The sequence below is a fragment of the Pseudophryne corroboree genome, chromosome 8, assembly GCF_028390025.1.
Source record: "Pseudophryne corroboree isolate aPseCor3 chromosome 8, aPseCor3.hap2, whole genome shotgun sequence".
Taxonomy (NCBI): Eukaryota; Metazoa; Chordata; class Amphibia; order Anura; family Myobatrachidae; genus Pseudophryne; species Pseudophryne corroboree.
Genome location: NC_086451.1, coordinates 192,660,939 through 192,674,093, shown reverse-complemented (window position 1 = coordinate 192,674,093; position 13,155 = coordinate 192,660,939). Strand labels below are relative to the sequence as shown.

Genomic DNA, 13,155 nt, shown 5'->3' with positions numbered 1-13,155 from the left:
GCTATTGGGAAAAATCACTCAGTATAGTGTGCATCCCTGTGATATATAGCGCTGTGGTGTGTCCTGGCATACTCTCTCTCTGTCTCCCCTAAGGACTTAGTGGGGTCCTGTCCTCAGTCAGAGTATTCCCTGTGTGTGTGCGGTGTGTCGGTACGGCTGTGTCGACATGTTTGATGAGGAGGCTTATGTGGAGGCGGAGCAGGTGCCGATAAGTGTGATGTCACCCCCTGCGGGGCCGACACCAGAGTGGGTGGATATGTGGAAGGTATTAACCGACAGTGTCAACTCCTTACATAAAAGGTTCGATGACGTAACAGCTGTGGGACAGCCGGCTTCTCAGCCCGCACCTGCCCAAGCGTATCAAAGGCCATCAGGGGCTCAAAAACGCCCGCTACCTCAGATGGCAGACACAGATGTCGACACGGAGTCTGACTCCAGTGTAGACGATGATGAGACATATACACAATCCACAAGGGGCATCCGTTACATGATTACGGCAATGAAAAATGTGTTGCACATTTCTGATATTAACCCGGTTACCACTAAAAAGGGTATTATGTTTGGGGAGAAAAAGCAGCCAGTGACTTTTCCCCCATCTGATGAGCGGAATGAATTGTGTGAAGAGGCGTGGGTTTCCCCCGATAAGAAACTAGTGATTTCTAAGAGGTTACTGATGGCGTACCCTTTCCCGCCAGCGGACAGGTTACGTTGGGAAACATCCCCTAGGGTGGACAAGGCGCTCACACGCTTATCTAAAAGGGTGGCACTGCCGTCTCAGGATACAGCCGCCCTAAAAGAGCCTGCAGATAGAAAGCAGGAGGCTATCCTGAGGTCTGTATATACACACTCAGGTACTATACTGAGACCTGCAATTGCTTCATAATGGATGTGTAGTGCTGCAGCTGCGTGGTCTGATACCCTGTCAGAGAATATTGATACCGTCGACAGGGACACTATTTTGCTAACCATAGAGCATATTAAAGACGTCGTCTTATATATGTGGGATGCACAGAGGGATATTTGCCGGCTGGCATCTAGAATTAATGCAATGTCCATTTCTGCCAGGAGAGTATTATGGACTCGGCAGTGGACAGGTGATGCTGATTCTAAAAGGCACATGGAGGTTTTGCCTTATAAGGGTGAGGAATTGTTTGGGGATTGTCTCTCGGACCTCGTATCCACAGCAACAGCTGGGAAGTCGACATTTTTACTAGTGATGAGCGGGTTCGGTTTCCGAGAAACCGAACCCCCCCAAACTTCAGCATTTTTACACGGGTCCGAGCCATACTCTGATTCTCCCGTATGGCTCGGTTAACCCGAGCGTGCCCGAACGTCATCATCCCGATGTCGGATTCTCGCGAGATTCGGATTCTATATAAGCAGCCGCGCGTCGCCGCCATTTTCACACGTGCATTGAGATTGATAGGGAGAGGACGTGGCTGGCGTCCTCTCCGTTTATATAGTTATTAATACTACACAGTTGATCTGATTGCTTAGCTTACTGTGGGGAGGATTGGGGAGCAGCTGTTAGGAGTACAGTGCAGAGTTTTGCTAGTTTTTTATCCGTTCTCTGCCTGAAAAAAACGCTCCATACCATATCTGTGCTCAGTGTGCTGCATGATATATCTGTGCTGAGTGCTCACACTGCTTAATTGTGGGGACTGGGGAGCAGCTATAGCAGGAGTACAGTGCACAGTTTTGCTGACAGTGACCACCAGTATACGTTTGTCTGCCTGAAAAACACTCCTGTGGTGGCTTTTTTTTATACTATAAACGTAGTCTGCTGACAGTGTCCACCAGGTCCATTATACTGTATATAGCAGTACGGTAGGCCACTGCTGTACCTACCTCTGTGTCGTCACTCGTCGTCCATAAGTATACTATCCATCCATCTACATTGTATACCTGTGGTGCCTTTTAGTTGTGCGCATTAAAATATGGAGAACAAAAATGTGGAGGTTAAAAAAATAGGGAAAGATCAAGATCCACTTCCACCTCGTGCTGAAGCTGCTGCCACTAGTAATGGCCGAGACGATGAAATGCCATCAACGTCGTCTACCAAGGCCGATGCCCAATGTCATAGTACAGAGCATGTAAAATCCAAAACACAAAAGATCAGTAAAATGACCCAAAAATCTAAATTAAAAGCGTCTGAGGAGAAGCGTAAACTTGCCAATATGCCATTTACGACACGGAGTGGCAAGGAACGGCTGAGGCCCTGGCCTATGTTCATGGCTAGTGGTTCAGCTTCACATGAGGATGGAAGCACTCATCCTCTCGCTAGAAAAAAGAAAAGACTTAAGCTGGCAAAAGCACAGCAAAGAACTGTGCGTTCTTCGAAATCACAAATCCCCAAGGAGAGTCCAATTGTGTCGGTTGCGATGCCTGACCTTCCCAACACTGGACGGGAAGAGCTTGCGCCTTCCACCATTTGCACGCCCCCTGCAAGTGCTGGAAGGAGCACCCGCAGTCCAGTTCCTGATAGTCAAATTGAAGATGTCAGTGTTGAAGTACACCAGGATGAGGATATGGGTGTTGCTGGCGCTGGGGAGGAAATTGACAAGGAGGATTCTGATGGTGAGGTGGTTTGTTTAAGTCAGGCACCCGGGGAGACACCTGTTGTCCGTGGGAGGAATATGGCCATTGACATGCCTGGTCAAAATACAAAAAAAATCAGCTCTTCGGTGTGGAATTATTTCAACACAAATGCGGACAACAGGTGTCAAGCCGTGTGTTGCCTTTGTCAAGCTGTAATAAGTAGGGGTAAGGACGTTAACCACCTCGGAACATCCTCCCTTATACGTCACCTGCAGCGCATTCATCATAAGTCAGTGACAAGTTCAAAAACTTTGGGCGACAGCGGAAGCAGTCCACTGACCAGTAAATCCCTTCCTCTTGTAACCAAGCTCCCGCAAACCACATCACCAACTCCCTCAGTGTCAATTTCCTCCTTACCCAGGAAAGCCAATAGTCCTGCAGGCCATGTCACTGGCAAGTCTGACGAGTCCTCTCCTGCCTGGGATTCCTCCGATGCATCCTTGAGTGTAACGCCTACTGCTGCTGGCGCTGCTGTTGTTGCTGCTGGGAGTCGATCGTCATCCCAGAGTGGAAGTCGGAAGACCACTTGTACTACTTCCAGTAAGCAATTGACTGTCCAACAGTCCTTTGCGAGGAAGATGAAATATCACAGCAGTCATCCTGCTGCAAAGCGGATAACTGAGGCCTTGGCAGCCTGGGCAGTGAGAAACGTGGTTCTGGTATCCATCGTTACTTCAGAGCCAACTATAGACTTGATTGAGGTACTGTGTCCCCGGTACCAAATACCATCTATGTTCCATTTCTCTAGGCAGGCGATACCGAAAATGTACACAGACCTCAGAAAAAGAGTCACCAGTGTCCTAAAAAATGCAGTTGTACCCAATGTCCACTTAACCACGGACATGTGGACAAGTGGAGCAGGGCAGACTCAGGACTACATGACTGTGACAGCCCACTGGGTAGATGTATTGCCTCCCGCTGCAAGAACAGCAGCGGCGGCACCAGTAGCAGCATCTTGCAAACGCCAACTCGTTCCTAGGCAGGCTACGCTTTGTATCACCGCTTTCCAGAATACGCACACAGCTGAAAACCTCTTACGGCAACTGAGGAAGATCATCGCAGAATGGCTTGCCCCAATTGGACTCTCCTGGGGATTTGTGGCATCGGACAACGCCAGCAATATTGTGCGTGCATTACATCTTGGCAAATTCCAGCACGTCCCATGTTTTGCACATACCTTGAATTTGGTGGTGCAGAATTATTTAAAAAACGACAGGGGCGTGCAAGAGATGCTGTCGGTGGCCAGAAGAATTGCGGGCCACTTTCGGCGTACAGGCACCGCGTACAGAAGACTGGAGCACCACCAAAAACACCTGAACCTGCCCTGCCATCATCTGAAGCAAGAGGTGGTAACGAGGTGGAATTCAACCCTCTATATGCTTCAGAGGATGGAGGAGCAGCAAAAGACCATTCAAGCCTATACATCTGGCCACGATATAGGCAAAGGAGGTGGAATGCACCTGTCTCAAGCGCAGTGGAGAATGATTTCAACGTTGTGCAAGGTTCTGCAACCTTTTGAACTTGCCACACGTGAAGTCAGTTCAGACACTGCCAGCCTGAGTCAGGTCATTCCCCTCATCAGGCTTTTGCAGAAGAAGCTGGAGACATTGAAGGAGGAGCTAAAACAGAGCGATTCCACTAGGCATGTGGGACTTGTGGATGGAGCCCTTAATTCGCTTAACCAGGATTCACGGGTGGTCAATCTGTTGAAATCAGAGCACTACATTTTGGCCACCGTGCTCGATCCTAGATTTAAAACCTACGTTGTATCTCTCTTTCCGGCAGACACAAGTCTGCAGAGGTTCAAAGACCTGCTGGTGAGAAAATTGTCAAGTCAAGCAGAACGTGACCCGTCAACATCTCCTCCTTCACATTCTCCCGCAACTGGGGGTGCGAGGAAAAGGCTACGAATTCCGAGCCCACCCGCTGGCGGTGATGCAGGGCAGTCTGGAGCGAGTGCTGACATCTGGTCCGGACTGAAGGACCTGCCAACGATTACTGACATGTCGTCTACTGTCACTGCATATGATTCTGTCACCATTGAAAGAATGGTGGAGGATTATACGAGTGACCGCATCCAAGTAGGCACGTCAGACAGTCCGTACGTATACTGGCAGGAAAAAGAGGCAATTTGGAGGCCCTTGCAGAAACTGGATTTATTCTACCTAAGTTGCCCTCCCTCCAGTGTGTACTCCGAAAGAGTGTGTAGTGCCGCCGCTCACCTTGTCAGCAATCGGCGTACGAGGTTACTTCCAGAAAATGTGGAGAAGATGATGTTCATTAAAATGAATTACAATCAATTCCTCAGTGGAGACATTCACCAGCAGAAATTGCCTCCAGAAAGTACACGGGGACCTGAGATGGTGGATTCCAGTGGGGACGAATTAATAATCTGTGAGGAGGGGGATGTACACAGTGAAAGGGGTGTTGAATCGGACGATGATGATGAGGTGGACATCTTGCCTCTGTAGAGCCAGTTTGTGCAAGGAGAGATTGATTGCTTCTTTTTTGGTGGGGGCCCAAACCAACCAGTCATTTCAGTCACAGTCGTGTGGCAGACCCTGTCGCTGAAATGATGGGTTCGTTAAAGTGTGCATGTCCTGTTTATACAACATAAGGGTGGGTGGGAGGGCCCAAGGACAATTCCATCTTGCACCTCTTTTTTTCTTTCATTTTTCTTTGCGTCATGTGCTGTTTGGGGAGTATTTTTTTGAAGGGCCATCCTGCGTGACACTGCAGTGCCACTCCTAGATGGGCCAGGTGTTTGCGTCGGCCACTTGGGTCGCTTATCTTAGTCACACAGCTACCTCATTGCGCCTCTTTTTTTCTTTGCGTCATGTGCTGTTTGGGGAGTATTTTTTTGAAGGGCCATCCTGCGTGACACTGCAGTGCCACTCCTAGATGGGCCAGGTGTTTGTGTCGGCCACTTGGGTCGCTGAGCTTAGTCACACAGCTACCTCATTGCACCTCTTTTTTTCTTTGAGTCATGTGCTGTTTGGGGAGTATTTTTTTTGAAGGGCCATCCTGCATGACACTGCAGTGCCACTCCTAGATGGGCCAGGTGTTTGTGTCGGCTACTTGGGTCGCTTAGCTTAGTCACACAGCTACCTCGGTGCAAATTATAAGACTAAAATAATATTGTGAGGTGTTCAGAATAGACTGAAAATGAGTGGAAATTATGGTTATTGAGGTTAATAATACTTTGGGATCAAAATGACTCCAAAATTCTATGATTTAAGCTTTTTTTGAGGTTTTTTTTAAAAAAACACCCGAATCCAAAACACACCCGAATCCGACAAAAAATTTTCGGTGAGGTTTTGCCAAAACGCGTCCGAATCCAAAACACGGCAGCAAAACCAAAACACAAAACCCGAAAAATTTCCGGTGCACATCACTAATTTTTACCTCAGGTTCCCTCACAGCCTAAGAAAGCACCGTATTATCAGGTACAGTCCTTTCGGCCCCAGAAAGGCAAGCGGGTCAGAGGCGCTTCCTTTCTGCCCAGAGGCAAGGGGAGAGGGAAAAAGCTGCACCAGACAGCCAGTTCCCAGGAACAAAAATCCTCCCCTCTTCCACTAAGTCCACCGCATGACGCTGGGGCTCCACAGGCGGAGCCAGGTGCGGTGGGGGCGCGTCTCCGGAACTTCAGCGACCAGTGGGTTCGCTCACAGGTGGATCCCTGGGTTCTGCAAGTAGTATCACAGGGATACAAGCTGGAGTTCGAGGCGACTCCCCCTCGCCGTTACCTCAAATCAGCCTTGCCTGCTGCTCTCAGAGAAAGGGAGGTAGTACTGGCGGCTATTCACAAGCTGTATCTTCAGCAGGTGATAATCAAGGTACCCCTCCTTCGACAGGGACGGGGTTACTATTCCACAATGTTTGTGGTACCGAAACCAGACGGTTCGGTGAGACCCATTCTAAATTTGAAATCCTTGAACATTTATTTAAGAAAGTTCAAGTTCAAGATGGAATCGCTCAGGGCGGTTATTGCAAGCCTGGAAGAAGGGGATTTTATGGTGTCACTGGACATCCAGGATGCTTAACTGCATGTCCCCATTTATCCACCTCACCAGGAGTACCTCAGGTTTGTGGTACAGGACTGTCATTACCAATTCCAGACGTTGCCGTTTGGTCTGTCCACGGCACCGCTGGTATTTACCAAGGTAATGGCCGAAATGATGATGCTCCTCCGAAAGAAGGGAGTCATAATTATCCCGTACTTGGACGATCTCCTTATAAAGGCGAGGTCCAAAGAGCAGTTGCTAGTCAGCGTAGCACTATCTCAGGAAGTGCTGCATCGGCACGGCTGGATTCTGAATATCCCAAAGTCACAGCTGATTCCTGCGACGCGTCTGCTGTTCTTGGGCATGATTCTGGACACAGAACAGAAGAAGGTGTTTCTCCCGGAGGAGAAGGCCCAGGAATTATCATCTCTGGTCAGGGTCCTCCTGAAACCAAAGCAGGTGTCGGTGCATCACTGCACGCGAGTCCTGGGAAAGATGGTAGCTTCTTACGAAGCAATTCCCTTCGGCAGGTTACATGCAAGGATCTTTCAGTGGGATCTGTTAGACAAGTGGTCCGGATCGCATCTCCAGATGCATCGGTTGATCACCCTGTCCCCGAGGGCTAGGGTGTCTCTGCTGTGGTGGCTGCAGAGTGCTCATCTGCTCGAAGGCCGCAGATTCGGCATACAGGACTGGGTCCTGGTGACCACGGATGCAAGCCTCCGAGGTTGGGGGGCAGTCACCCAGGGAAGAAACTTCCAAGGACAATGGTCGAGTCAGGAAACTTCCCTACACATAAATATTCTGGAACTAAGGGCCATTTACAACGCCCTGAGTCAAGCAGAACCCCTGCTTCAAAACCAACCAGTTCTGATTCAGTCAGACAACATCACAGCGGTCGCCCATGTAAACCGCCAGGGCGGCACAAGAAGCAGGATGGCAATGGCAGAAGCCACAAGAGTTCTTCGATGGGCGGAGAATCACGTGATGGCACTGTCAGCAGTGTTCATTCCGGGAGTGGACAACTGGGAAGCAGACTTCCTCAGCAGGCACGACCTCCACCCGGGAGTGGGGGGAATTCATCCAGAAGTCTTCAAGCTGATTGTAAATCGCTGGGAACGGCCACAGGTGGACATGATGGCGTCCCGCCTCAACAAAAAGCTAAAAAGATATTGCGCCAGGTAAAGGGACCCTCAGGCGATAGCTGTGGACGCTCTAGTGACACCGTGGGTGTACCAGTCGGTGTATGTGTTCCCTCCTCTTCCTCTCATACCCAAGGTACTGAGGATAATAAGAAAAAGGGGATTAAGAACTATACTCATTGTTCCGGATTGGCCAAGAAGAACTTGGTACCCAGAACTTCAGGAAATGATCTCAGAGGACCCATGGCCTCTGCCGCTCACAGGAACTGCTACAGCAGGGGCCCTGTCTGTTCCAAGACTTACCGCGGCTGCGTTTGACGGCATGGCGGTTGAACGCCGGATCCTAAAGGAAAAGGGCATTCCAGATGAAGTCATTCCTACGCTGATAAAAGCTAGGAAGGATGTGACCGCAAAACATTATCACCGCATATGGCGAAAGTATGTTGCTTGGTGTGAGGCCAGGAAGGCCCCAACGGAGGAATTTCAGCTGGGTCGATTTCTGCACTTCCAACAGTCAGGAGTGACTATGGGCCTAAAATTGGGCTCCATAAAAGTCCAGATTTCGGCCCTGTCTATTTTCTTTCAAAAAGAACTGGCTTCACTGTCTGAAGTTCTTTTGTGCCTCCAGTGGCACCTTGGGATCTCAATGTTGTGTTGGATTTCCTAAAATCACATTGGTTTGAGCCACTTAAAACCGTGGAGCTAAAATATCTCACGTGGAAAGTGGTCATGCTGTTGGCCTTGGCTTCGGCCAGGCGTGTGTCAGAATTGGCAGCTTTGTCGTGTGTAAAAGCCCATATCTGATTTTCCATATGGACAGGGCAGAATTGAGGACTCGTCCCCAATTTCTCCCAAAGGTGGTATCAGCTTTTCATTTGAACCAACCTATTGTGGTGCCTGCGGCTACTCGTGACTTGGAAGATTCCAAGTTGCTGGACGTAGTCCGGGCCCTAAAAAATAAGAATTTACTTACCGATAATTCTATTTCTCATAGTCCGTAGTGGATGCTGGGGACTCCAAAAGGACCATGGGGAATAGCGGCTCCGCAGGAGACTGGGCACAAAAGTAAAAGCTTTAGGACTAGCTGGTGTGCACTGGCTCCTCCCCCTATGACCCTCCTCCAAGCCTCAGTTAGGATACTGTGCCCGGACGAGCGTACACAATAAGGAAGGATTTTGAATCCCGGGTAAGACTCATACCAGCCACACCAATCACACCGTACAACCTGTGATCTGAACCCAGTTAACAGCATGATAACAGAGGAGCCTCTGAAAAGATGGCTCACAACAATAATAACCCGATTTTTGTAACTATGTACAAGTATTGCAGACAATCCGCACTTGGGATGGGCGCCCAGCATCCACTACGGACTATGAGAAATAGAATTATCGGTAAGTAAATTCTTATTTTCTCTGACGTCCTAGTGGATGCTGGGGACTCCGAAAGGACCATGGGGATTATACCAAAGCTCCCAAACGGGCGGGAGAGTGCGGATGACTCTGCAGCACCGAATGAGAGAACTCCAGGTCCTCCTCAGCCAGGGTATCAAATTTGTAGAATTTAGCAAACGTGTTTGCCCCTGACCAAGTAGCTGCTCGGCAAAGTTGTAAAGCCGAGACCCCTCGGGCAGCCGCCCAAGATGAGCCCACTTTCCGTGTGGAATGGGCTTTTACAGATTTTGGCTGTGGCAGGCCTGCCACAGAATGTGCAAGCTGAATTGTACTACAAATCCAACGAGCAATAGTCTGCTTAGAAGCAGGAGCACCCAGCTTGTTGGGTGCATACAGGATAAACAGCGAGTCAGATTTTCTGACTCCAGCCGTCCTGGAAACATATATTTTCAGGGCCCTGACAACGTCTAGCAACTTGGAGTCCTCCAAGTCCCTAGTAGCCGCAGGCACCACAATAGGTTGGTTCAGGTGAAACGCTGAAACCACCTTAGGGAGAAACTGAGGACGAGTCCTCAATTCCGCCCTGTCCGAATGGAAAATCAGATAAGGGCTTTTACAGGATAAAGCCGTCAATTCTGACACGCGCCTGGCCCAGGCCAGGGCCAACAGCATGACCACTTTCCATGTGAGATATTTTAACTCCACAGATTTAAGTGGTTCAAACCAATGTGACTTTTTGGAACCCAAAAACTACATTGAGATCCCAAGGTGCCACTGGAGGCACAAAAGGAGGCTGTATATGCAGTACCCCTTTTACAACGTCTGAACTTCAGGGACTGAAGCTAGTTCTTTTTGGAAGAAAATTGACAGGGCCGAAATTTGAACCTTAATGGACCCCAATTTCAGGCCCACAGACACTCCTGTTTGCAGGAAATGTAGGAATCGACCCAGTTGAATTTCCTCCGTCGGGCCTTACTGGCCTCGCACCACGCAACATATTTTCGCCAAATGTGGTGATAATGTTTTGCGGTTACATCCTTCCTGGCTTTGATCAGGATAGGGATGACCTCATCCGGAATGCCTTTTTTCCTTCAGGATCCGGCGTTCAACCGCCATGCCGTCAAACGCAGTCGCGGTAAGTCTTGGAACAGACAGGGTCCTTGCTGAAGCAGGTCCCTTCTTAGAGGTAGAGGCCACGGATCCTCCGTGAGCATCTTTTGAAGTTCCGGTTACCAAGTCCTTCTTGGCCAATCCGGAGCCACGAATATAGTGCTTACTCCTCTCCATCTTATCAATCTCAGTACCTTGGGTATGAGAGGCAGATGAGGGAACACATACACTGACTGGTACACCCACGGTGTTACCAGAGCGTCTACAGCTATTGCCTGAGGGTCCCTTGACCTGGCGCAATACCTGTCGAGTTTTTCCCAACGGTTTATAATCATGTGGAAGACTTCTGGGTGAAGTCCCCACTCTCCCGGGTGGAGGTCGTGTCTGCTGAGGAAGTCTGCTTCCCAGTTGTCCACTCCCGGAATTGCTGACAGTGCTATCACATGATTTTCCGCCCAGCGAAGAATCCTTGCAGCTTCTGCCATTGCCCTCCTGCTTCTTGTGCCACCCTGTCTGTTTACGTGGGTGACTGCCGTGATGTTGTCCGACTGGATCAACACCGGCTGACCTTGAAGCAGAGGTCTTGCTAAGCTTAGAGCATTGTAAATGGCCCTTAGCTTCAGGATATTTATGTGAAGTGATGTCTCCAGGCTTGACCATAAGCCCTGGAAATTCCTTCCCTGTGTGACTGCTCCCCAGCCTCGCAGGCTGGCATCCGTGGTCACCAGGACCCAGTCCTGAATGCCGAATCTGCGGCCCTCTAGAAGATGAGCACTCTGCAACCACCACAGGAGGGACACCCTTGTTCTTGGTGACAGGGTTATCCGCTGATGCATCTGAAGATGCGACCCGGACCATTTGTCCAGCAGGTCCCACTGGAAAGTTCTTGCGTGGAATCTGCCGAATGGGATTGCTTCGTAGGAAGCCACCATTTTACCCAGAACCCTTGTGCATTGATGCACTGAGACTTGGCTCGGTTTTAGGAGGTTCCTGACTAGCTCGGATAACTCCCTGGCTTTCTCCTCCGGGAGAAACACCTTTTTCTGGACTGTGTCCAGGATCATCCCTAGGAACAGAAGACGAGTCGTCGGAACCAGTTGCGATTTTGGAATATTGAGAATCCAATCGTGCTGCCGCAACACTACCTGAGAGAGTGCTACACCGACCTCCAACTGTTCCCTGGATCTTACCCTTATCAGGGAATCGTCCAAGTAAGGGATAACTAAAATTCCCTTCCTTCGAAGGAATATCATAATTTCGGCCATTACCTTGGTAAAGACCCGGGGTGCCGTGGACCATCCATACGGCAGCGTCTGAACTGATAGTGACAGTTCTGTACCATAAACCTGAGGTACCCTTGGTGAGAAGGGTAAATTTGGACATGAAGGTAAGCATCCTTGATGTCCCGAGACATCATGTAGTCCCCTTCTTCCAGGTTCGCAATCACTGCTCTGAGTGACTCAATCTTGAATTTGAACCTCTGTATGTAAGTGTTCAAAGATTTTAGATTTAGAATCGGTCTCACTGAGCCGTCCGGCTTCGGTACCACAACAGTGTGGAATAATACCCCGTTCCCTGTTGCAGGAGGGGTACCTTGATTATCACCTGCTGGGAATACAGCTTGTGAATGGCTTCCAAAACTGTCTCCCTGTCAGAAGGAGACATCGGTAAAGCCGACTTTATGAAACGGCGAGGGGGAGACGTCTCGAATTCCAATTTGTACCCCTGAGATATCACCTGAAGGATCCAGGGGTCTACTTGCGAGTGAGCCCACTGCGCGCTGAAATTCATTGAGACGGGCCCCCCACCGTGCCTGATTCTGCTTGTAAAGCCCCAGCGTCATACTGAGGGCTTGGCAGAGGCGGGAGAGGGTTTCTGTTCCTGGGAACTGGCTGATTTCTGCAGCCTTTTTCCTCTCCCTCTGTCACGGGGCAGAAATGAGGAACCTTTTGCCCGCTTGTCCACGAAAAGACTGCGCCTGATAATACGGCGTCTTCTCATTAGAGATGAGCGCCGGAAATTTTTCGGGTTTTGTGTTTTGGTTTTGGGTTCGGTTCCGCGGCCGTGTTTTGGGTTCGACCACGTTTTGGCAAAACCTCACCGAATTTTTTTTGTCGGATTCGGGTGTGTTTTGGATTCGGGTGTTTTTTTCAAAAAACACTAAAAAACAGCTTAAATCATAGAATTTGGGGGTCATTTTGATCCCAAAGTATTATTAACCTCAAAAACCATAATTTACACTCATTTTCAGTCTATTCTGAATACCTCACACCTCACAAAATTATTTTTAGTCCTAAAATTTGCACCGAGGTCGCTGTGTGAGTAAGATAAGCGACCCTAGTGGCCGACACAAACACCGGGCCCATCTAGGAGTGGCACTGCAGTGTCACGCAGGATGTCCCTTCCAAAAAACCCTCCCCAAACAGCACATGACGCAAAGAAAAAAAGAGGCGCAATGAGGTAGCTGTGTGAGTAAGATAAGCGACCCAAGTGGCCGACACAAACACCGGGCCCATCTAGGAGTGGCACTGCAGTGTCACGCAGGATGTCCCTTCCAAAAAACCCTCCCCAAACAGCACATGACGCAAAGAAAAAAAGAGGCGCAATGAGGTAGCTGACTGTGTGAGTAAGATAAGCGACCCTAGTGGCCGACACAAACACCGGGCCCATCTAGGAGTGGCACTGCAGTGTCACGCAGGATGGCCCTTCCAAAAAAACCTCCCCAAACAGCATATGACGCAAAGAAAAAAAGAGGCGCAATGAGGTAGCTGACTGTGTGAGTAAGATAAGCGACCCTAGTGGCCGACACAAACACCGGGCCCATCTAGGAGTGGCACTGCAGTGTCACGCAGGATGGCCCTTCCAAAAAACCCTCCCCAAACAGCACATGACGCAAAGAAAAATAAAAGA

General features: G+C 49.5%; 1 protein-coding gene across 1 annotated transcript in view; it reads left to right on the top strand.

Annotated features, from left to right (window-relative positions):
- BMP15 (bone morphogenetic protein 15) overlaps positions 1-13,155 on the top strand; it is a 99,771-nt gene that overhangs the window by 58,010 nt on the left and 28,606 nt on the right. The gene's annotated exons all lie outside the window — the stretch shown is intronic.